Source organism: Capra hircus, chromosome 17 (genome assembly GCF_001704415.2).
Source record: "Capra hircus breed San Clemente chromosome 17, ASM170441v1, whole genome shotgun sequence".
In the NCBI taxonomy this organism is placed as follows: domain Eukaryota; kingdom Metazoa; phylum Chordata; class Mammalia; order Artiodactyla; family Bovidae; genus Capra; species Capra hircus.
Genome location: NC_030824.1, coordinates 68788568 through 68813466, shown reverse-complemented (window position 1 = coordinate 68813466; position 24899 = coordinate 68788568). Strand labels below are relative to the sequence as shown.

The 24899-nt window shown below is 39.9% G+C and overlaps 1 long non-coding RNA gene across 1 annotated transcript in view; it reads left to right on the top strand.

Annotated features, from left to right (window-relative positions):
• LOC102178931 overlaps positions 1-24899 on the top strand; it is a 66727-nt gene that overhangs the window by 6158 nt on the left and 35670 nt on the right. Inside the window, exons 2-9 of the long non-coding RNA XR_001919374.1 lie at positions 8243-8303; positions 8392-8595; positions 14295-14423; positions 14790-14851; positions 16038-16131; positions 19853-19951; positions 20572-20600; positions 20695-20767. This is a non-coding gene — a long non-coding RNA (ankyrin repeat domain-containing protein 26). The remainder of the gene's footprint in view (positions 1-8242; positions 8304-8391; positions 8596-14294; positions 14424-14789; positions 14852-16037; positions 16132-19852; positions 19952-20571; positions 20601-20694; positions 20768-24899) is intronic.

Below are 24899 nucleotides of genomic sequence, written 5' to 3'. Positions count from 1 at the left end.
AACTGCTTTCAGTTACAAAAGAAGGGCAAGGATTTTATCAGCTCACACTCTACTCCATTGGAGACAAAAATGCGGCCCTCAATTCTCTTTAAATTGTGGCTCTTGGAAAACAGTGTCCAAATGAAGAAATTAGCACTAACACACAAAGAACACAGTGCAATCTCTGTATAATAGTAACTTTGCTTCAATTTTTTTTCATTAAGAATCATTTTTATTATCTCTCCACAAGGAAGTTATAAAAATACCTGTAAAAACATTGAAAAGGCTCTTTAAAATCCTGGAATGAAGAATTCTGAAGTATAAATTATGATACATCTATGATTTGCAGATGAATCAAATCAAGTTTGCAAGTTGGAATTTCTGAATGACTTTGGTAGGAGTTTACCAGAGGAGGTAAAACATCAGACCTTAACAATTTTCTGTTTTCGTCTCAGTTGAATTTTGGATCTGTTGACAGGCACAGCGCACACAGGAACTTGCTTCTGCCACTAATGATGAAGTCAATTTGAGGACAGATATTTGGAGTGCTCTTCCCTTATTTGTTCCATCATGTTTTAAATAAAAGTAAATATACATATGGTAAAACATTTAAATGGTACAAGAGGATTTAAAATAATCAGTAAATATCCTTTTCTCCTATAACCTAGAAAATCTGATGTTTTCCAAATCATCAAACAGTCATATGAATAATTTGCAAAGTAGAGTATCTTCATCTGAAAATTATTCTCAAGAGTTCTGGAATACTTTGATTCTCTCATATTTTACCTCTGTTAGAGAGGAAAGCCATGCAGTCTTCTCCTTCTCAAAAAAACTAACTAGGAAGCCAACTCACACACTCTACTCAGACACAGCAAGTGCAGGCAACACCTTGTACCCCGTGGATCTGGTCCTAGCCATGGGCAGAGGGGCTCTGGTATCCACCAGAAACACGGGTGGGTGCCCGGAGCCCAGCTGTGCCCTTGAATGCTTCTGATCCTCAGGGCCAGCTGAGCACCCTTTGAGGAGAGCCTGACGCGGCGGGCGTGTAAGGAGAGGAGACAGGCATCCTCGAAGAGCCGAACTAGAAACGCTTCTGCGGCCTCTTGCAGGGCCAGCAGGGCCTGGGTTTGCCAACTGAAGTCCACACCACGAGTGAATTTAACACGTATTTCTCTTGCTGGTGAAGGAGCGGGGATGGGGGGAGGAGTGGAGAGGAAAAGGAGACTCAAGAGAAGATAGACTCTCTCCGTGAGTCTCCCTGAATCTTCACCTTTGTTCTTTCCTAGTGTTTACTCTTGGGTCCTAACTGGTGGCTGATGTCAGCTCCAGGGAGCTTAGAGAAGGCGGACACAGCTCTCTTGGTCTTGGAGGTTGGAGAGGAGGAGACAGTCTCTCGGGGCAGGGGAAGGGACGGGAGGCTAGATGGATGAGAGAGTTGCAGGCGGCAGAAGAGGGTCTTTCTTAGCAGCAGGCGCGTGCCCTTCTGGAGCGCTCGGATCGCCTGCAGGAGCGCGTGTCTCCGGCGAGCCCGTGGATGGGAGGACGTGCCTGGACACTGGCCGGCGGGCTGGCGGCGGGAGCTGGGCTCGCTGGGCACCCCTTGGTGTTTCGGGCTCGTGGCTCCGGTGGGCTTGTGGCGGGCGCGCAGAGGGTGTTTCGTCCCGGGGGTCCTAAATCTGGGTCCGGCCTCAGAGGCCGGGAGGACGGGGTCTCCTGGGCCGGCTGCCTGACCCGGGTAGGTGGTGCTCTGGAAGTTTGTACCCTTTGACCAGATTCTTCCAATTCTCCTCCCAACACCCCTCTGTGTACCTCCAGTTACGACAAATCCTATCTCTTTTTCTATGAACTTGTTTATTTTTGAAGTATAATTGACTACAGCACTCTGTTAGTTCCCCGGTGCACAGCATAGTGCTTTGACATTTCTATGCATTTCAAAATGATCGCAGTAAATCTAGTTACCATCCGTCACCATGAAAGGTATTACTTGATTACTGACTATATTCCCCTACATTATTATCGACTGTATTGTTGGTTATATTCTTAGTGTTCCATATTGATATTTTCCCCCATGTGTCTCTGAATTTTAGTGGTTGCTCTGGAGTTTATAGTATTCATATTTAGCTTTTCTCTGTCTGCTTGGAAATAAGATTGTGCCACGTCAAGGAGAACATAGAAGCCACACCACCACTTAGTGCTACATCTTTGTGCTTCAGACAGTGTTAGAAATTTTGCTTTCTGCTGTCATACATATGTACATCATATATACATACAAAATAGTCTCGGGACTGCCCTGGTGGTCCAGTGGCTAGGCTTCTGCGCTCCCAGTGCACAGGGCCTGGGTTTGATCCCTGGTCGGGGAACTAGATCCCACCTGCTGCAATGAAGATGGAAGGTCCCAAAGTGCCACAACTGTCCCAAGACCTGGCACAGCTACATAAATACATAAAAATAAATATTTCTTAAATAAGAAGTAGAAAAAGCTGACTGCTTTGACCACTTCTTTAAAATTAGGGACTCCCTGGCAGTCCAGTGATTAAGACTAGGAGCGCCCACTGCAGTGGGCAAGGGTTCCTCCCCTGGTTGGGGAACTAAGATCCCACACGTTGGATGGCACAGACCAAAAAACCTTAAGACTCATATTTACATAGTTATTTGCCATTTCTACTGCTCTTCCTTTGTTCTTGAAATTTGTTTCCCTCTGGTATTATTCTCTTTGAATCTGAAGAATTTCCTTTAGCCTTTCTTTCAAAGTGGGTCTGCTAGAGAGCTCCCTTCTCGCTTTAGTGCAGATGGTACAGAAGGTGAGGATCCAGTGTAGCGCTGCTGATCAGTGAGTGTCCAGGGTGCCCGGTCACTGCTAAATTGCCTTGTGTGAACGTCATGGTTAGTGTACTGGAATTGCCTGGTTTTAGTCACATGACAGGCGCACCACACAGCAGACAGCTGCCCTGTCCTGCGCCAAACAGGCAGAGGCAGCTGAGCCGGGATGAGTGCCGTCTGATAGCCGCCTTTGCTCCTTCTGACTCAGTGACCCACCTATCTTCTTGAAATTTGTGCTCCCCTTCCCTTGTGATGGAGCAAAGTCCAGACATCAACCATATGCTTCTACGGTCACCTGGTAACATGGGAGCGCTGTGTGCCAGCTTTTCCAAAACCATCAGATATTTCTCTTTGATAGTACAGAATTAAATAGAAATTTAATGGAATTAAATGGAATTAAATAGATTTCTTTTCCCCCTCATTAAAGAAATTTCAGGCTTTAGAAGAAGGCAGGGGAATGCCCGGGGGTTTAGGGACCTCTTGAAATCATTTGAGGCCAGGCTGGCTTTTCAAAAATATTTAATATTTATTTATCTATTTGGTTATGTCTGGTCCTAGTTTCCACACGTGGGATCTTCGTTGTGGACTCTCTAGTTGCAGCTTGTTGACTTAGTTGCTCCATGGCATGTGGGATCTTAGTTCCCCAACCAGGAATCAAACCTTTGCTCTCTGCATTGCAAGGCAGATCTTAACCACTGAATCACCAGGGAAGCACCAGGCATATATATGCAGACCAAGATACACGACCTTCAGACATGCCTAAAAGTCTTCTTCTCAGGAAGGCCTTCCCCGTCTGCCCCATTTAAAGGCTGTGAGTCAATGATACCCTGCCTCCTCCTGCTCTGTTTCTCTCATGTTACTTATCACCATTTAAGACAGGGTTTGCTTATTTGCCAGGTTTGTCTGTTTAGTTAGTTGCAGTTGGAGAAGGAAATGGCAACCCACTCCACTGTTCTTGCCTGGAGAATCCCAGGGACGGGGGAGCCTGAGGGACTGCCGTCTATGGGGTTGCACAGAGTTGGACACGACAGAAGTGACTTAGCAGCAGCAGTGTCCTAAGTGCCTAGAATGGTGCATGCTCAGTATGTATGTATATATGCATATATGTATATATATATATATATTATTTTTTTTTTTTTACCTTGCTGCATGGCTTGTGGGATCTTAGTTCCCTGACCAGAGATTGATCCCAGGCCCTCAGCAGTGAAAGCATGGAGTCCTAACCACTGGACTGCCAGGGGATTCCCTCAGTAAATATTTCTTGGATGAAAGAACACCATTTTGCAACTTGCTTTTCTTCCTTTTTAAAAAGAAGTTGTCCCTGACATCCTCCCATGGTGTACATAACAACACTGAGCACCTCCTCTCTTTTCATGTTCCCCCTGCAATCCTTGGGCTTCCCAGGTAAAGAACCTGGTTGCCAAGGCAGGAAACATAAGAGCCCCCGCTTCGATCCCTGGGTCAGGAAGATCCCCTGGAGGGGGGAATGGCAGCCTACTCCAGTATTCTTGTCTGGAGAATCCCATGGACAGAGGAGCCTGGCATGCTACGGTCCCTGGGGTCACAAAGAGTTGGACACAACTGAAGTGACTTAGCACACATGCGCACTGCCATCCTAGCTTGGTCCTAAAGCTACAGAGTGTGCTGTTACTACCTGCAAGTGATTTGAGGGAAATGACACGCTCTGGGACCCTTGGGCTTTAGGATGGAGAAACACAGGCCCCTGGTGTGGCCTCTTCTGTGTGAAGGAAGGCCGGCTGATGTGCTGATGCCCCGACACAGGCCTGTCCTTTTAGGTTTTATGCAGGTCATTATATGATAGTCCCTGGTGCCTCAAACAGTAAAGAATCTGCCTTCAGTGCAGGAGACCTGGGTTTGATCCTTGGGTTGGGAAAATCCCCTGGAGGAAAGTATGGCAACCCACTCCAATATTTTAGCCTGGAGAATCCCCATGGACAGAGGAGCCTGGTGGGCTACAGTCCATGGGGTCACAAAGAGTCAGACACAACTGAGTGACTAAGCACAATCTGTTGAAGGAGGTTGTACAGGTCTCAAGAGTCAGAAGCTGGCAGGTAAGTGCTGAAAAGCAACCGTGCTATGGAACGAACCTAAGACCGTGGAGAGCATCACAAGGCGTTGGCAGTGAAACCACCTCCTGGGAAAAGCAGGAGGATCCAGCTCGTGCCTCGCCTTTGCTGCTTGCTGATAGGAAATGAACACGTGCCTGCCAGGTGCTACTGCTGTGTGATGAAACGGGGGTGCAGCCCAGGTCCATTTCCTTTGCTGTGTTGTTTGCAGCACTCCAGACCCACCCGCCTGGATGCTGTCTGTCTCTGGCTGACGGCTTGTGATTGGCCCCCAGCATATTTCTGCAGGGGAGCAGGGCTGCTTGTCAAAACCACCTGGGTTCCAAGGAGTAGAGAATTAAAATATCTAAGAGGAAAGAATACAGGGTTTGTGTCTTGGGGAAAATGGGATGGTTTTGAATAAGTCTTTGTGTTTGAAAAGAATGTTAAGAAGGAAAAAGGCATCTGTGCAAATTACTTTGGTCACCCCTTTTCAGAAGATCGCCTTGATGGTTCATCTAGTGTTTAAGAATCTGCCTATGACACAGGTTCCATCCCTGGTTCAGGAATATTCCATATGCTGCAGGGCAACAAAGCCCGTGTACCACAACCTCTGAGCCTGTGCTCTAGAGCCCGCAGGCCACAGCGTCTGAAGCCCCCGCAGCCTACAGCCAGGGCTGCACAGCCAGAGAAGCCCCTGCACCGAGAAGCCCGCACACCGCAACCAGAGATCGGCCCCCACCTGCCGCAGCCAGAGAAGGCTCACATGCAGCCGCGGAAACCTGGCACAGCCCAGAGTAAATACATAAATAATAAGAGGAAAGAAGATAATAGGAAATCTTAAAGAAAGGTTTCAGACCACTGAAAGATCCTTAGAGGTTCCAAGGAGACAAAAATTATGAAGTGAATGCTTAACCACTGCTTGTTATACTCAACGTATTTTAAAATTAATTTTTATTGCAATAGAGTTGCTTTGCAATCTTACTTTGGTTTCTGCTATACAGCAAAGTGGATCAGTTATATGTATACATATATTCCCTTTTTTAGATTTCTTTTCCAACTTAAGTCACCACAGAGCATTGGATAGAGTTCCCTGAGCTATACAATACGTTCTCATTAGTTATCTCTTTTATACATCAGTAGTGCACATGCGTCAATCCTCAAAATATTTATTTTAGACAAGGTGGTTGATGGTATTGTGTACATTACTTATATCCCCCCCCCCCCCACTTTGGATCTACTTCTATTACCTGTTAAGAAACTGGTGTTTAAAATTTCCGTCTGTTTCTATCTTTGGTAACTTCAGTTCTTGCTTTGTTTGTTTTGAGGCTCTGTTGTTAGGCATGTGGATATTTATGACATGCCTTTCTGCTGAATTATCACTATGAGAAGTCTATCTGCTATCTCTAGAAGTCTAGAGACTTCTTCAGTATTCTTCAGCATTCTAATGTTTAAAGTATGCATGCTATGGGTTCTAACCAGTTACTTTTTAAAAATTGCAGCTTTACTTAAGAAAATGACAGTTTTATTGAGATACAATTCACATACCATCAATTCACCCATTTAATATGTATAGTTCAGTGGTGTTTAGTGTATTCACAGGGTTGTGCAACCACGGCCACAACAACTTTCAGAACATTTTCCTCATCTCAAAAGAATCCCACATTAGCAATCATTTCCCGTTTCATTCAGACACCCCACCTCCATGAGCCCAGCCCAACCACTAATTTATTTTCTGTCTCTATAGATTTGCCTCTTCTAGACATATATGAAATCATGCTGTATGTGGTTTTTATGACTGGCTTCTTTCTCTTGGTATAATATTCTCAGGGCTCCTAAGTGTTATAGCATGTTTCAGTATTTTATCCAACCATTGTTTCTGTTTTCTTTAAAAAAAAAAATAGACTTTATTTTTTAGAGCACTTTTAGTTTCGCAGCAAAATTGAATAGATGGTGCAGAGAGCTCCCATATATTGGGTTAGCCAACGAGTTTGTTCATGTTTTTCTGTAACATCTTATGGAAAAACCCAAACAAACTTTTTAGCCAACCCCAAACTTCTTCCACCCAATAGCTTTCTAGCTCCATCTTGTATTCCATTAATTTTTTTTTTTCAAACAGCATAGTTTCCTTAGAATTCTGACTACCAGTCCTTGTTCCCAGTGAAATGTTAGGAATATTTCTTTATCAATTCCTCTCTCTCCAGTAATACTTGACAGCAGTCAGGTAGTGATAGATAACCATGTGTGGCTAATTGAATGGCTTTTTTATACTGGCAAAAATAAACTCTTTATTACAGTATTATTTATAAACAGTTTTAAAGTAATATAAATTACTATTATTAGGGATATGCAATGAACAAAAGCCTCTATTTTAAATATATGTTTTATATATAATTTATGTTGATATTTTCATAAAACTTGAGCAGTGTAGATATATAATTTATATATTAATAAAAACATATAAAGCACAGGCTTTGTTCAGTGTATTCTTAGCAATACTGATATATTACTGATTTGTTGTATATAAGTTCTAAATAAATATGTTTTTCCACATACCTCATTATAGTTATGCTTTTCTTTTTTTTCCCCTTAAGTTTGTACTTCACTAGGCATATCTCACGTTTTCCTTTCTTTTTCCTACCCTACCTTTTGTCATTTTTAATATTTCCTGTTAACCTAATTTCTCCTTGCAGAATACATTTCTTCAGTGTCTGCTCTTTGAGTGCATCTATCTCTGCCTCTATTGTTAACATGTTTGCTTATGGCTTTCTGTTTAGAGTGTTTGTGGCTTTCACTCATGATCGTTGCCCTACAGGTTTACTCTTATTTTTTCCCCTCTTTCTTAGAATGAGCTGAATTTTAAAAATCATTTGTCTTTAGCTCTTTGACAAACAGAATAGAAATAACTTTTCCTATTTGCAGTTCTAACCTATTTAAATAAGGTTCTGCTAAAAACTAAACTTTCATATTTCCCTTCCCAAGCAATAATTCATGCATATAGAAATTATGCAAACAAATTTCAAAACATAGCAACTAATTTCAATAGCTTAGTTTTTCAGACATAGTACTCTAAAGTATTGGGGATAAATTTTTATTCTAGAACATTTTGGTAGAGAAAGTAATCTAGTAGGTGTCATAGTATTTGTATAGCAGTATATTAGGGGTAAGGGGAGGAACATCCGGGGCTTCCTATGTCATCTGTCATAATCCTTACCCCATGAGAAGGTTAGTCAGTGGCAGAACTGGGATTTGAATCCACATCTGAATGACTCCAGAGCCTGTGCTCTTTGTGTTAGATATAGAGGAATGGGAGATGTTATAATTATTTTATTAAATTTGACTCTTATTATTCTTAAAGTTCTTATTTTCTTCTCCAGAATGTCCTGAAACCAAACTTAATGAAGCTAATGAATGCTTCTCAGCAATCCAAGAGAAACAGTAAGTTATCTAAGACTGTCCTCCTGGTTTTATTCACTGATTTGAAATTACAGATATTCTCATGTACTCTCACTTGTTTTCACTATAGTAGAAGCAAAATGTGGCATTGTGAGTCCAGAAAGTACAGCCTTCTCTGAGGACAATAATTCTGATGGTGAAATTGAAGATGTGGTTGAAACCATTCCCGAACCATCACCTGGATTCCGGGGCTTCTCTCATCCTGCCTTCCCATCGCCTGAGCCTCTTCCACAACCTCTCAAGTCTCTTGCGGGCCTTGGTCTCACAAAGGCAAGTTGTTTTGTTTGTAACTCTTTTTTCCCTGTACTTTTTCACATGCCATTCACATGTCATGTCCCCTTATATGACACAAGGGATCCTACCACAGAAATGGAAGCTTTCAAAGTCACGATACAAAATGGTGTGATAATAAGAGCAATATATGTGCATGCTTCAGATTTATAAATGCTGGCATACCAAGTATGCCCTTATGAAAGAAAAACATTACAAAGCAATTAGGAAGAACAGCTAGATGAATATGAACATGGGGAGGGGGATGAAAGGGAAGAATTCATTTAAGAAGGAAAAGGTGAATATGAAATGGAATGAGGGTCAGGATGAGACAGATTATTACACAAACACAACAGAAATAGTGGGGGTATGTCAGATGAGGAACTCTATATTATAAATATGAAAAGAATTATTTCAAATTCAACTTAAGAGGTGACAGTGAGGTCACAAAAAGCAGTGCTCATACTCTTTTGAATGACATATAGCTGATTTTTATGAAGAACTGAAAGAAAATTTGTTCCTTACTTTTTTTGGTGGTTGTTTTTGAGGTTGATGGTGGTTCTTGTTTTTTTTTTTTTAATTGCAGTATAATCAATTTACAATATTGTGTTAGTTTCAGATGTACAGCAGAGTGTCTTGGTTATACTTATATATGTATATATGGCTTCCCTGGTGGCCCAGTTGGTAAAGAGTCTGCCTGCAATGTGGGAGACCTGGGTTCAGTCCCTGGGTCAGGAAGATCCCTTGGAGAAGGAAATGGCAACTCACTCCAGTATTCTTGCCTGCAGAATTCCATGGACAGAGGAGCCTGGTGGATTACAGTCCATGGGGTCACAAAGAGTCAGACACAACTGAGGGACTGACACATACACATGTATGTATATATCTGTATTGAATATAGTTCCCTCTGGAAGTTCATTTCAGTTTGAAGTGATTTGTCTTTTTAAACAAATTCTCACTTTGAAAGTAATGAAGCAATGTCCTCTATTTAATATAGCAAAACTTTAGTTCATAGACAATTCAAGGTGACTTCTGTTTTAGGCCTTAGCAGATTTATTATGATTTAAGAACTTTTGGCCTTTCTGTTTCTTGTGGTTTCTAACTTACTGTTTGATAAATACTTAATGTACTTAACTAATTTATCTTACTGTTTGGTAAAATCTTGGTGGGTGTTTTAGATCTTTTTGAAAATAAAGAGGAAATAAATAAGCATTTTATCTAGTCTTTTTATAAAAGTTATAATTATATAAATGACATTCTTACTCTCTCTTCATTCATTGAGAAAATTTTCAGGTGCAATAGTCTTAAAGAAAAAATGTAGAACTTTTTTTTTGCTGAAGAGACTCTGATTTGTCTTTTCCTAATATCTACATGTAATGGCACTTACAGGAAATGAATGAAATTACAATTTATGATTTCTTTTTCTTATGTAGACTACTTGTTATTATAAAATCATAAGGAAAAAAAATTACCAACAGGGTTTACAAATTATCTCTGGAAGATAATTTTTTACTTTTTAAAATATCTCTAGCCATATGTATACTCTATGTTGTTTTAAGAAACTTTATATTAACTTCAGTATTTATAGGTGTTAAACTATCCTGTCAATTCTGTGTTATACATATGAAACTAACATATCAATTCTTTTGTATCCAAAACTCAGAAATTGTGGTTACTTGATTTTTTCAGTTTGTTTATTCTTTCCTGACACGAAATTTGAGCCCTGCTTGATAATCATAGATGTATTTGAAAACCTTTCTATCTCCAGCTAGGATAATCATAATTTTGCTACTATTTTTAATATCAAGATCATTCCTTCAATCTTTACCTACTATTCCAGAAGGCACAGATGGGAAATTAGAGTTGTTAAGTGTGCTGTTTACACAGAAATAAGAAGAAAACCTTGTGAATTTTCAAATAGGGTTTTATATTTCTTTCTTAGCTCATCAGTTCAGTTCAGTCGCTCAGTTGTGTCCGACTCTTTGTGACCCCATGAGTCGCAGCACGCCAGGCCTCCCTGTCCATCACCATCTCCTGGAGTTCACTCAGACTCATGTCCATAGAGTCAGTGATGCCATCCAGCCATCTCATCCTCGGTCGTCCCTTTCTCCTACTGACCCCAATCCCTCCCAGCATCAGAGTCCTTTCCGATGAGTCAACTGTTCGCATGAGGAGGCCAAAGTACTGGAGTTTCAGCTTCAACATCATTCCCTCCAAAGAAATCCAAGGGCTGATCTCCTTCAGAATGGACTGGTTGGATATCCTTGCAGTCCAAGGGACTCTCAAGAGTCTTCTCCAACACCACATTTCAAAAGCATCAATTCTTCGGTGCTCAGCCTTCTACACAGTCCAACTCTCACATCCATACATGACCACAGGAAAAACCATAGCCTTAACTAGACGGACCTTAGTCGGCAAAGTAATGTCCCTGCTTTTGAATATGCTGTCTAGGTTGGTCATAACTTTTCTTCCAAGGAGTAAGCGTCTTTTAATTTCATGGCTGCAGTCACCATCTGCAGTGATTTTGGAGTCCCCAAAAATAAAGTCTGACACTGTTTCCACTGTTTCCCGTCTATTTCCCATGAAGTGATGGGACCAGATGCCATGATCTTCGTTTTTTTAATGTTGAGCTTTAAGCCAACTTTTTCACTCTCCTCTTTCACTTTCATCAAGAGGCTTTTTAGCTCCTCTTCACTTTCTGCCATAAGGGTGGTATCATCTGCATATCTGAGGTTATTGATATTTCTCCCGGCAATCTTGATTCTAGCTTGTGTTACTTCCAGTCCAGCATTTCTCATGATGTACTCTGCATAGAAGTTAAATAAGCAGGGTGACAATATACAGCCTTGACGTACTCCTTTTCCTATTTGGAACCAGTCTGTTGTTCCATGTCCAGTTCTAACTGTTGCTTCCTGACCTGCATACAGATTTCTCAAGAGGCAGGTCAGGTGGTCTGGTATTCCCATCTCTTTCAGAATTTTCCACAGTTGATTGTGATCCACACAGTCAAAGGCTTTGGCATAGTCAATAAAGCAGAAATAGATGTTTTTCTGGAACTCTCTTGCTTTTTCCAAGATCCAGCGGATGTTGGCAATTTGATCTCTGGTTCCTCTGCCTTTTCTAAAACCAGCTTGAACATCAGGGAGTTCACGGTTCACGTAGTGCTGAAGCCTGGCTTGGAGAATTTTGAACATTACTTTACTAGCATGTGAGATGAGTGCAATTGTGCGGTAGTTTGAGCATTCTTTGGCATTGCCTTTCTTTGGGATTGGAATGAAAACTGACCTTTTCCAGTCCTGTGGCCACTGCTGAGTTTTCCAAATTTGTTGGCATATTGAGTGCAGCACTTTCACAGCATCATCTTTCAGGATTCGAAACAGCTCAACTGGAATTCCATCACCTCCACTAGCTTTGTTCTTAGTGATGCTTTCTAAGGCCCACTTGACTTCACATTCCAGGGTGTCTGGCTCTAGATGAGTGATCACATCATCATGATTTATCTGGGTCTTGAAGATCTTTTTTGTACAGTTCTTCCGTGTATTCTTGCCACCTCTTCTTAATATCTTCTGCTTCTGTTAGGTCCATACCATTTCTGTTCTTTATCGAGCCCATCTTTGCATGAAATGTTCCCTTGGTATCTCTAATTTTCTTGAAGAGATCTCTAGTCTTTCCCATTCTGTGGTTTTCCTCGATTTCTTTGCATTGATCGCTGAAGAAGGCTTTCTTATCTCTTCTTGCTATTCTTTGCAACTCTGCATTGAGATGCTTATATCTTTCCTTTTCTCCTTTGCTTTTTGCCTCTCTTCTTTTCACAGCTATTTGTAAGGCCTCCCCAGACAGCCATTTTGCTTTTCTGCATTTCTTTTCCATGGGGATGGTCTTGATCCCTGTCTCCTGTACAATGTCACAAACCTCATTCCATAGTTCATCAGGCACTCTATCTATCAGATCTAGGCCCTTAAATCTATTTCTCACTTCCACTGTATAATCATAAGGGATTTGATTTAGGTCATACCTGAATGGTCTAGCGGTTTTTCCTACTTTCTTCAATTTAGCTCATAGTAGTACGTTAAAATGACTCATAATTCCATACTCACATAAGCATTTCTAATCTACAATTTAAAAGTTGTCTTTTAAGATCAATTTTAAAAAGGAATCTTTTGGTGTTTTACTATTAAACCTTTTCATTACACTCAAAAATGCTTATTATTGTAATATCCCAGACATGAATATTTGCACATATTTATAAAAGTATGTTTTTATGTCCTTGAAACAGGTGTTAAAATATATAACTGAAAATTTTAATGTCATAGTTTTCTTCCCCTGGTATTGTTTTATTTTCAAAAGTTCAGAATTCTGCATAGGTTTGCATTAATTATACCAGGTTAGCATATTTTACAAATAGTTATGTTAACAGCTATGCTTTTCCTGAATAAGGCTATCTATTTCTAATCCAAAGGTATTTATCCAAATCCTTTCTTCTGAGTCCCTTGTGTGCATAATTAATTCATTTCTCTGCAAACTGAAGGCCTTGTTCCTGATGCTTCCCTCGTCCCCGACTCTTTGCAAGCTACACTGTCTTCTGTTTTCCCTATCTTAGAAGACAGCATCACTGAAATGCCGCAGCAGGAAAGATCCCGGACTCCAAACTTCCTTGAAATTATTGCATCCAGTCACTCAGCAGGTTCAGTATTTTCTACCTGCTTATCATTTTTCATGTCTTATTATCATAATCCACTTTCTCACCTATAATCTTGAAATAGTCTTTTCAAGTTTTGCTTCCCTGATGTTTATCTTTATGTTGCTGCCAGAGTAATCTTTCTAAAACATGTTTGTCAATCTTTTCATTCCTCTTGGCTTTGCAGTTTGTTTTAGAATGATTTTTACTATTTTTATTTGGCTGTTTTTAAAGCCAAATTCAACTTTTTAATTACAGTTTCATGGAAACTCTGGGTGATGGGCAGTGTTTAGTTTGCTTCCTGTCCACTCTGGAGCATTGCTTGTAGTGTCTTTTTTTTTTTTTTTTTTTTTCACAGTGCTGTCCTGTAAAATAATGTCATGTTTGCTACTCCCTGGTACAGTGTAGTCTTTCCCCTTTCATTTGAAAAAAAGCATGGCACCAAATAAAATAAAATATATTTGTGATGATGTAACCCTTTACTTCTGTAGTAGATTCCCATCACGTGCAGAAAAAAGATGACACTTGCTTTTTGCCATTTGACCCGGTCCTTCTGTTTCGTCTCTCTGTAGGGTTCCCAGTAACTGTGCTCTAGTTTTCCACATGACTTATTCACACTGTTTCACACTTTGTCCTTTTGTTGGGTTGTCCTTCCCAGAATCCCCCTCACATCCCAGCTCTGTACTCTTTCTTCTGAGACACAGCCCTTTGTCACAGCGTTCCTTGAGCTTCATGGGTTCACCTGCCTCCTCTCTCCTTTGTACCCTTCCTGTGCTTGGTCCACTTCAGTTGCAGAGCTGTTGAAGGACACTTTTCTGCCCTCTTGCTTGTTTTCACGTATCTCTGCCTTGCCTAGAACACAGAACAGAATCACTCTTTTCTTTACATTTCTAACTTCTCTGAGGACAGTGTCTATGATTTCTTAGACAACAGTGAATGTCATCTTACTGATTGACTGAATGACCAAATAAATGAATATGTTTTCTGAAGTTTGGTTTTTGTTTTATTTTGTCTTGTTTTTATAGGAAGGAGCCACAAACCAGAGATTGTAGACAAAGAAAGTGATACAGATATTATTGAAAGGGCTCCACAAGAGCAAATAAATCATGACCGTTTGAGTTCTGTTGATGGAACACACAGAAATAATAGAAGTGGTAAGTAAGTGAATGTCTGGATTTTTTTCTATGCTTAAAAGCACAAGTAAAAACCTTTAAAGTGCATAGATGCAAATATGGCATACATTTCTTTTTAAGTGTGTTTCTTTTGCTCTCTTTCTTCAGAAGTGACCCAAGTACTACCAACTTTTACTCCCTGAAAATGCTTCAACTGTCTGAAATTCTTTTCCACTAGTATATTTTATTGAACTAGTGGAAAATATATGTATTAAAATTAATATATGTATTAATGAATGTATGTATTATTAATGTATGTAAAATTAATAATGTATTAAAATTAATATATGTATTAAAATTCATAGTAGTAAATGTTCTCAGTAATGTATCTGTGACTCCATTTTACAGATATGACGTCAGCCTTAGGATTGGGAGAAGAGGAAGATATAGAATCACCTTGGGATTCTGAGGTACTGTCTTCTGTTATTATTTTGAAATGTAAACAACTTAGTGATGTAAAAACATAAAAGCAGAAGATGCTGTGACTTTCTCACCTTTGCATTTGCCCATCAAATTTTTTTTATTTTTAATCTGATTTTAATTTTAATTTTTAATTATTGATTTTTAATCAAGAAGATAATTCTGTGCTAAATACTACCACATAGTACACTTTAGCTAATTGTCAAGGTTTACCTAATGAACTCAGTGTAATATGGAAATCAAGGCTTAGAAATCATAAGGAATCTGTTTGTGTTCTGAAATGACATTTATCTAAAAACTGAAGCATTGTTCCAAGTGAGTCTGTGATCAAATGTTCCTTTCTTTCTTTCTTCCTTGCTTCCTTTATTTTTTATTGGAGTACAGTTGATTTACAATACTGTGTTAAGTTCAGGTGTGCAGCAAAGTGAATCAGTTATATCTCTCTATATGTATATCACCTCTGTTTTAGATTCTTTTCCTGCATGGGCCAGTACAGAATATTGAGTGGAGTTCCCTGTGCTACACAGTAGGTCCTTACTAGTTATCTGTTTTATACACTGTAGTGTGTAGTGTGTTTGTGTCATCCCCAATCTCCCTAGCAAATGTATTTTTCTTTGGCACATGTGCATGTGTAAAACTGCTGGAGAGGGCTAGAGAGAAACGGGTTGAATTGTGGTTTTTACCACATCAACATTGAAAAGATAGTGCTTGAAACTTGAAGGTATTATTACATTTGGATTGTCAAGTTAATCTGCAAGGAACATTTCAAGAGAAGCAAAAGCATAGCGAATAGTAAGAAACATGTGACATAATAACAGCAGTTAGCTTTGCTTTGTGATGTTTTAGTAAGTACAAACCATTTTGGATAGTTTAACCAGCACGCTCAGAGAACCTTTATGGCAGCCGTCCTTAAAGTAACATGAAGTAGCAGTGCTCTGTTTGAAGGCAGCAGCTTTGGAAGGAGATGAGAAGGGCCTGATCCCTTAGGTGCAGGTAGCCACTGCCTGGTGATACAGCACTGTGTTTGAAGTCAGTGTCCTGAATCTGTCACTTAGCAGCTGTGGATCTTGGCAAACCTGTCTTAACCGGGTTAAATGTAGCCAGTTTTTAAAACTAGGATATTTTCTTCAAAAGAAATTAGGAAATCTTCATGCAACTCAGTATTAATTTTAACAGAGTATCTCTGAGAGCCTTCCATGGAAGTATGTGGATCTTTTATCCGGAGCTGCTGGTCAAAGAGGAAAAATTACGTTAAATGGACAAGTAGAAGGTAAGAACTATATTTTATAGAAAAGTCATTTGACAGAATGTTGATTTATTTTTTCTGTTTATTTATTTATTTTTTTACTTTAAAATATTGTATTGGTTTTGCCATACATCAACATGAATCCTCCAGGGGTGTACACATGTTCCCCATCCTGAACTCCCCTCCCACCTCCTTCCCTGTACTTCTGGGTCATCACAGTGCACCAGCCCCAAGCATCCTGTATCCTGCATTGAACCTGGACTGGTGATTCGTTTCATATATGATATTATACATGTTTCAATGCCATTCTCCCAAATCATCCCACCCTTTTCCCCTCCCACAGAGTCCAAAAGACTGTTTTATACATCTGTGTCTCTTTTTCTGTCTCACATACAAGATTATTCTTACCATCTTTCTAAATTCCATATATATGCGTTAATATACTGTATTGGTGTTTTTCTTTCTGGCTTACTTCACTCTGTATAATCGGCTCCAGTTTCATCCACCTCATTAGAACTGATTCAAATGTATTCTTTTTAATGGCTGAGTAATAGTCCATTGTGTATATGTACCACAGCTTTCTTATCCATTCATCTGCTGATGGACATCTGGATAGCTTCCATGTCCTGGCTATTATAAACAGTGCTGTGATGAACATTGAAGTACACGTATCTCTTTCAATTCTGGTTTCCTTGGTGCGTATGCCTAGCAGTGGGATTGATGGGTCATAAGGCAGTTCTATTTCCAGTTTTTTAAGGAATCTCCACACTGTTCTCCATAGTGGCTGTACTAGTTTGCATTCCCATAGAATGTTGATTTAAAATGGAAATCAGAGAGATGATATGGGGTGGGAGGTAGGAGGGGGGTTCATGTTTGGGAACTCATGTACACCCGTGGCGGATTCATGTCAATGTATGGCAAAACCAATACAGTATTGTAAAGTAAAATAAAGTAAAAATAAAAACTTAAAAAAAATAAAAAAAAATGGAAATGCTGATATATTCTAATAGGCAAAGAAAGTTACCTGTCAGATGTGTAGTGAGGTAGAGACGAGAAAAGGAGGGAAATAGTGTATCTTATCACGTGTCAGCCACAGATTAAATTGAGAATCCAATTTAAGGAGCTAAGTTATTTAGCTCCTGGACTTCCTTGGCGGTCCAGGGGTTAGGACTCTGTGCTGTTAAGAGTCTCCAATTCAGGGGGTGCTGGTTTGATCCCTATTCAGGGAACTAAGATTCCATTTGACACATGGGCCAAAAAAAAAAAAAAAAAATTAATTCTGTTTCAAGATACTCTATGACCTAAGGAAGGTTAAGAAACAAGAGGAATGAGGGAGTGAGGGATTAGAGAGGCAAAGGGTGTAGGGAGGAAATGAAGGGAAAGAGGCACAGGTCTGTGGAGGAAGGGGGCAATAAGTAAGAGAACGCTTTAGAAAAAGGGAGAGTATTTGATATGGATGATGCATTTGAAGTGAGCTTCCAGCACCAAAATGTGTCAGAGAAGAACAGCAAAGCTTTCCCCTCTTCCTGTCTTCCTCATTGTTAGGAAGGCATTCAGGATTGCGGTCCCTGGGCATGCAGAGGGACCTCTGTCATCCTCTGTGGGGGAGCGTGGGCATAGGTGCTCAGCTGTAATGTGTGCAAATTGGTATCTTACGAAACATTGCTGCTTTATAGGATGGTGTCACATAGGCCAACAAAAGAGAACTAGAAAGAAGGAGCAAGCAGGGGGTGTGATAGGGAGATCAAGGAACTTACAGCCTGGTGGAGAGTCCACTGGAAAGTTTCCAACTTGTAATGCAGTTTCACTTTACGGGGAAGTGTTAGAGTGAGGAAGTTGAGGCTAAGATTTCAGGAGAATAAATTAAGTTGAAGTAATGTAGAAGCAGACTCAGTATAGACCAGAGTTTCTGAGATTTCAACTAGTAGCCTGGGAACCTTGTGTGAAGTGCACATACTGAGCAGGAAGTCTAAGAATCTGGGTTTCTAACTAGCTCTCCGAGTAGCAAGCGTGTAGCCTTACATTTAGAGAAATCTGGAAGTAGAGCTTTGGAGAGTTCAGGATATAACAGGATCAAGGAAAAGCATTATTTTGTTTTTCTTTCTAAATGTGTCTGTAGCCAGAGGGAAGCAAAGAGTTGAAGTAGCAATTACAGGGGTAAGATACCATTGCTAAGCAAAGAGGGAAAAAGAAGTGGTGGGGATGATCCATAGAAAGAATGTAAAGGGGGAAGAATTAAGACCATGATCCAGAGATTACCCTTTATAGAGGAAAGATCTAGTGAAAGGACAAAGGGAGGAAAGTAAGGCCTTAGGGAGGTGAGTTTGGAGTTGAGGAAACTTGAAGGAACTCCTTCTAGATGGCTTCAGTGTATTTGGATTGAGAAGAGATAAGATCATTGTTGCTCCAGAGAATACTGGAAGTGGGAAGGGGTGCTAGAAGTGGAGGAAACTCCAGCCACTCCAAATACCTATCAGACATCAAAGATATATGTTGTATTGGTATTTGTTATTCAAATTAGATTAATGTGAATAGGGGGGCATTGACTTTTTTTGACAGTTGTTTCACAGAAATCCTTTGAAGTAGTAGCATGGTGTACCAAACCAAACTAAGTTTTGAAACAAAACCGATTAATAGGGTTCATTCCCTAAATGCTAGAATTATTATTTTCGATAAGTACGGTTCTCCTCTGTTTCCTTACCCTACTGCCCTCCCCCCGGGTGCCCTTTCCCATTAAAATCTCTTGCTTTGTCAGCACACGTGTCTCCTCGGACAATTCATTTCCGAGTGTTAGACAAGAGCCCAGTTTTGGGCCCTGGAAGGGGTCCGCCTTCCTGCAACAAATGGCAACTCTGGTGGGACTCCTCTTCGCTGAGACTGACATCCTGACCACTCTTACATTTAGAGAAATGTACATTTAGGGTACTCAGGGGCCAGCTTGCCTGCCAAGGGACCAGACCCAGCGGCCGCAACTGGGACCCTTTTGTCCCCTCCTGACGCGGACAACTGGCCAGAGTGCCCCGACCAGTAAGGAACAAGAGACTTTATTTACCTCTCTCCCCTTCCCTCTCTCTTTCCTCTCCTTAACCCTTCCTATCTTTCCCTGTTTTTCTAGTTCCCCAGTCCTGGATGCAGGAATCTGGTGGAAGGGCCCTCAGCCTGAGCTGAGGATTGGAGACTGATTACCTCCTCTTGGCAGAGAACTCGAATTCTGGTTCTGGTCTGATTTCTGGTAGGGCCGAGTTCCAGTCTTCCCTTCTCTGGAGCCCAGGGAAAATTCCCATAATGCCTGGGTATCTGTAGGTGGCAGGAGACGTCTGTAAAGCCACCCCTTTTGCCCCCACCCCCCCCGCCTCCTCCCCCTTCTTCTTTCAACCTGGCTTCCTTTCCTCCCTTGACATCTTTGATGTTAGTACTTGGATCTGAAGTTCTGTGTAAAGCGTCTGCTTGCAATGTGGGAGACCTGGGTTCAATCCCTGGGTCAGGAAGATCCCCTGGAGAAGGAAATGGCAACCCACACCAGTATTCTTGCCTGGAGAATCCCATGGATGGAGGAGCTTGGTGGGCTACAGTCCACAGGTCGCAAAGAGTCGGACATGACTGAGCAACTTCACTTTCACTTTCACATTGATTTTGAAACATGGAAGATTTTTAATATCTAATAATTGTGTGACAGTTAAATTTATTATTTCCTTTTTGATAATTGTATTTCAATATTGAGAACTTATTATACGTTATTTTCTAGATGTGTCTTATATACCTTCTTGCATGATTGGATCGAGAAACTTTAAGATGGCTAAACTAGAGGAGCCAAGACATGAAGGCATACCAGTAGCCCACATGGGTATGGAAAAAAAGTGAATATTTTTATGAACCATTATTCTACAAGTGTGTATCCCAGCTAATCAGTTCATTACTCTTTCTCTAATGAGAAATGAATTATGCATTCAGTTGAACTGTCATCCCAGCTGTGCACTTCTTAAATGACTGGACGGATTGAAGAACGTAATAAATACTTGTAGTTTAATGGTGTAAATGATACTGCTGTATTTCATTCCAGATAATGCTGTTGCATTTTACCATCTACTTTCACATTTATCTTCTTGCGGTCATGATTTGTTCCTCTGATTAAGATCACTTTTCTCCTCATCAGTTGGCATGTTCACACTGGTCTGTGTGCACTTTAATATTTTATAAAGTCATTGAAAATGTAATGTTACTTTTGAAATCTTAACTGCATGTTTTGTTAAACCTTTATTTCTATTTTTTCTTCACTATGTATAGTGGATTCATAGTCTGTCTTGCTGGTGTCCTAACATCCCCCTGAAAGCAAGACACTAAAACCAAATGTATTCACTGCCAAGGCTGAGCACAAGGATTTCTGCTCAGTACTAACTCTGCATGAATGTAGAGCTGGCTTTCATGTTTACATGTAATTAACTCTATGTCCCTTTTCCCTTTTAGATTCTCCTGAGAAATATCCTAACATGAAGGCTAAATCATTTATGTTTTTATCTTGAATTATGAACTGTGGATTGTATCAAAGGTACATTATTTATTAACCAACTTGTTTCCAAACCCATTCAGCCTGCAGTCTTAGTGAGGGATTCCACTCCTAATAAAACAGTCGGAATGAAGGATCTACAAACATCCACTTCAGGTAAATTTTGCAATACACACGTAACTCTGAAAAGAGGGACACTGAAGTATTTGAAATTCTCAGTCTTCATACTGCTAACTTTTTTTTTTTGCAAATTTAATTAAAGCATTTGACATACATAAGGCAAATGTTATTATTGGTATCCATGTTTTGAAAAAAAGATAAGTACAAGCATAAGAACAAGAAATTTTTAAAATGTAAACTTGAACTCAATTTGTTTCTGTATGTTTCAATACCCTGAAGTTCTCAGTTTGCAATCTGTATACTCCTTAGGGATTCTCAGAAATTATTAGATCCTAAGATTTTTCCAGTGTCCAAAAATGCTTATTTGAACTTTGACCTTTACCTAGAGTAAAGCTTCTCTTGTTAATATATCAGTTGTATTTCAGCTTATAATTATTTCATTTTAGTGTTGTTACACAGATGAATGTAGGCCAACCAGATGTTTTGTTTTGCAGACTTTGTGTGTCTGTTGTGTTTGTGGTATCTTTGATTATTAGAAGAGGAAGTACTCATACTTTAATGACTTTTGGTAGGCATAATCTTTTAAAACAGTGATTCTGAAAGTTTTGGCTTTAGGATCCTTTTGTACTTCTAAAAATTATTAGAATGCCATGGAACTTTTGTTTAAGTTGGTTGTATTTATTGATGTTCACCGTATTGGAAAACAAAGCTGAAAAACTTAAAATATAAGAACACAGAATCATAATGGCTAATTCCATTTGTCATTAGAGTTATAATATCGTATATCGTGTCTCTGAAGAACTCCACTGTGCATTCAAAAGAAAATGAGAATGGAAGTAACATTTAGTGTAGTGTTGTGAGAATAGTTCTGACCTCTTGGACCCCCTGACCTGATGGTCTCTGGACTTCAGGGAGTCTCAGGGCACACTTGAGAACCACAGTTTTAAACTGTTGAAGTGGTTAGATGTGAAATGATAAATGGGGCCTTGAGCTGAAACAGGGTTTAAAGTTTCACTTTTACATTTCTTGCTTGTTTCTTTGACTTCTCTTAAGAAATTTAGACCTGACAGCTTTTTTTTTTTTTTCTTGAAGCAAACACTTTTGTGTTGTATTCATTCTTTTATCATGGTGCTCTGTGCTCTTTGGATCCAGTGTGGTCCTCAACTTATCCTATTTTCACGTGGAAACAATTAGTCACACACAAGCCTATCATTTCTTATATGTTTGTGATGTTTATCCAAGGCTTAAAAAATGGCTTCTGAAGATATTGATACATTGAGAAAAGGCTGTCTCATTGTAAATAAAGTTGTTGTTGGTGCTGTTCAGTTGCTAAATCGTGTCCAACTCTTTGTGACCCTATGGACTGTAACACGCCAGTCCACCCTGTCCCTCACCATCTCCCCAAGTTAGCCTAGTCATGTCCACCGAATCAGTGATGCTATCCAACCATCTCACCCTCTGCTGTCCCCCTCTCCTCCCCTCAATCTTTTCCAGCATCAGGGTCTTTTCCAGTGAGTTGGCTCTTCACATCAGGTGTCCAAAGTATTGGAGCTTCAGTTTCAGCATCAGTCCTTCCAGTGTGTATTCAGGGTTCATTTCCCTTGGAATTGACTGGTTTGATCTCTTTGCTCTCCAGGGACTCTCAAAAGTCTTCTCTAGCATCAATTCTTTGGCACTCAGCCTTCTTTACGGTCCGACTCTCACATCCCTCTGTGACTACTGCAGAATCCGTAGCTTTGACTGTACAGAACTTTGTTGGCAAAGTGATGTCTTTGCGTTTTAATACATTGTCTTGGTTTGTACCATTAATTAAGGTAGTACCATTCAATAAAAGTGTTTTTAAAACCATGGTCTCTAGAACACACAATATTGTCATGCATAATTCAATGTAAAATAAATGCCATAAATTTTGTTAATAAACTATTTGTATGTTGAGGAAAAATAATTATTAATTAAGTTCTTATGGAATACAGAATATGCAATAGAGATTGAGTGAATCAGAGTAAGTAATACTAGAAAATTAGCAAGTAGAAAAAATGAGACACTAGTTAATGTCTCTTCATGAATCGCAGTGAAGTGTAAGATATAATAAGCTCTGAAGGACTAGTGAGTTTGAGGGGAGAGGAGGACATGGAACTGATTCTCTGAAGAAAGACAGTACAAGTTAGTCAGAGTAGTATTCTTACTGACATTCTAATAAATGGAAACTGTTTTCAGATTCTGATTCTAGTTCGAGCCTCAGTAATGAGACTTATCAAAGAGTGGGGCATTTAAGAGTTGATCAGTGTCCACCGGTTTCACAATCAATGAGCAAAAATCAGTCAGCATCCACAGAATTTGGACAGATGACTGCAATAGATAAAAGATGACTGTTGCCATTAAAAAGAATACATTTGAATCAGTACAGATGAGATGGATGAAACTGGAGCCAATTATACAGAGTGAAGTAAGCCAGAAAGAAAACACCAATACAGTATACTAACACATATATATGGAATTTAGAAAGATGGCAATGATGACCCTGTATGCAAGACAGCAAAAAAGACACAGATGTGTATAGCGGTCTTTTGGACTCAGAGGGAGAGGGAGAGGGTGGGATGATTTGGGAGAATGGCATTGAAACATGTATACTATCATATAAGAATTGAATCGCCAGTCTATGTCCGATGCAGGATACAGCATGCTTGGGGCTGGTGCACGGGGATGACCCAGAGGGATGTTGTGGGGAGGGAGGTGGGAGGGGGGTTCGTGTTTGGGAACGCATGTACACCCTTGGTGGATTCATGTCAATGTATGGCAAAACCAATACAGTATTGTAAAGTAAAATAAAGTAAAAAAAAAAAAAAAAGATGGCTGTTGGAGTGGTGTTTCTGGGGAATTACACGCTCCATGACCTGTGCCAGTTTCAGCTGCCAGAAAACAGAAAAAGCAAACAAGGTAATGCAGAAGCCCAGGGCACTCAGCTGTGGGCCACCTGGGCACGGCCTAACCATTATTTTGATGGTTCCAAATTAGATTTTGTGGCAAAACCTACCTTGTGCTGAATCCTTTTATGCAACCTACAGCCAAGCAATATTTCTTAGCAAGGTGTTTGCATTCTCCCTCTGACCATAGTAATACAAGAAATACAGAGAGAGTTAGGAGAAAGTGTTTAGCCTAGTATTTAGCATACAGCTGAGAGTGGGTAGCAGGATTATTTTTAGAACTCTGGGACTAGTTGGGAGACCTAGGTGGACATCTAGAGATTGCCTTCTCAAAATGTAACCTGATAGCAATATTGAAGGAGTGCTGTATCATTTAAAAGCGGTATATAGAAAGTCAATTCTGATTCTACTAGGATGCCCAATCTATTGAGTAACCACATCTAATATGTGTTGTCCATAAATACCAATTAATTTAGCACCTTTAATCAGTCATATGGTCAGAGCTATAGTGAGAAATCATATACTGTTTCTTTTTTTCACCCCTAGTTTTTTCTTTTCTACCCTCACCTATAGGATTAACCTTGCATTTACAAAAGATTCTCAGTTATTTCCTAGAATAGTGACCACAAGCTATAAACTCAAAGTGTTTTGTTTTTTTTTTAATCTATAGAAGTGACTTGTTTGCCTTTGTTTGTGCATTAGCTTGGTACGTCCATGAAATGCAGATTCAGATAAAACCTATCCAGTCCCTTCAACAGAGGAAGATGTGAAATAGGAAAGGTACAAAATAAATGGAAGCAACTTCAGACCATTCATGTAGATCATTTCTCATCTCAGTCAATACCTTTTATAAAGTAACCAGCAGAGTCTACTCCTTCAGGGTCCCCGATTTGTACATTTATTCATTTCATAAATATTTATTCTGTACTGGACTCAGAAAATTTTATATCCTAAATATTTCTGGAAATGCTCCCCCAGTTCAGGCCTGCACCACCTTTGTTTTTTTCCATTAATAATGCCTTGAGATTCATCTCCCTCCATTTGTTTGTATGCCCTTCAAATTCATTCCTCTTGTAGCATTTAGAGTCACCTCTCTCAAAAGCAAGTGTGACTGTGAACCACTCTTCAAATCACATTAATGTCCAAGCATCATAAAGTGATGTGAGGCTTTCATAATCTGACTTCTGCCTGACTCTTCATCTCTTGCCCTTTCTGTCGTTTGCTATGGGATTCTGAATTGCTGG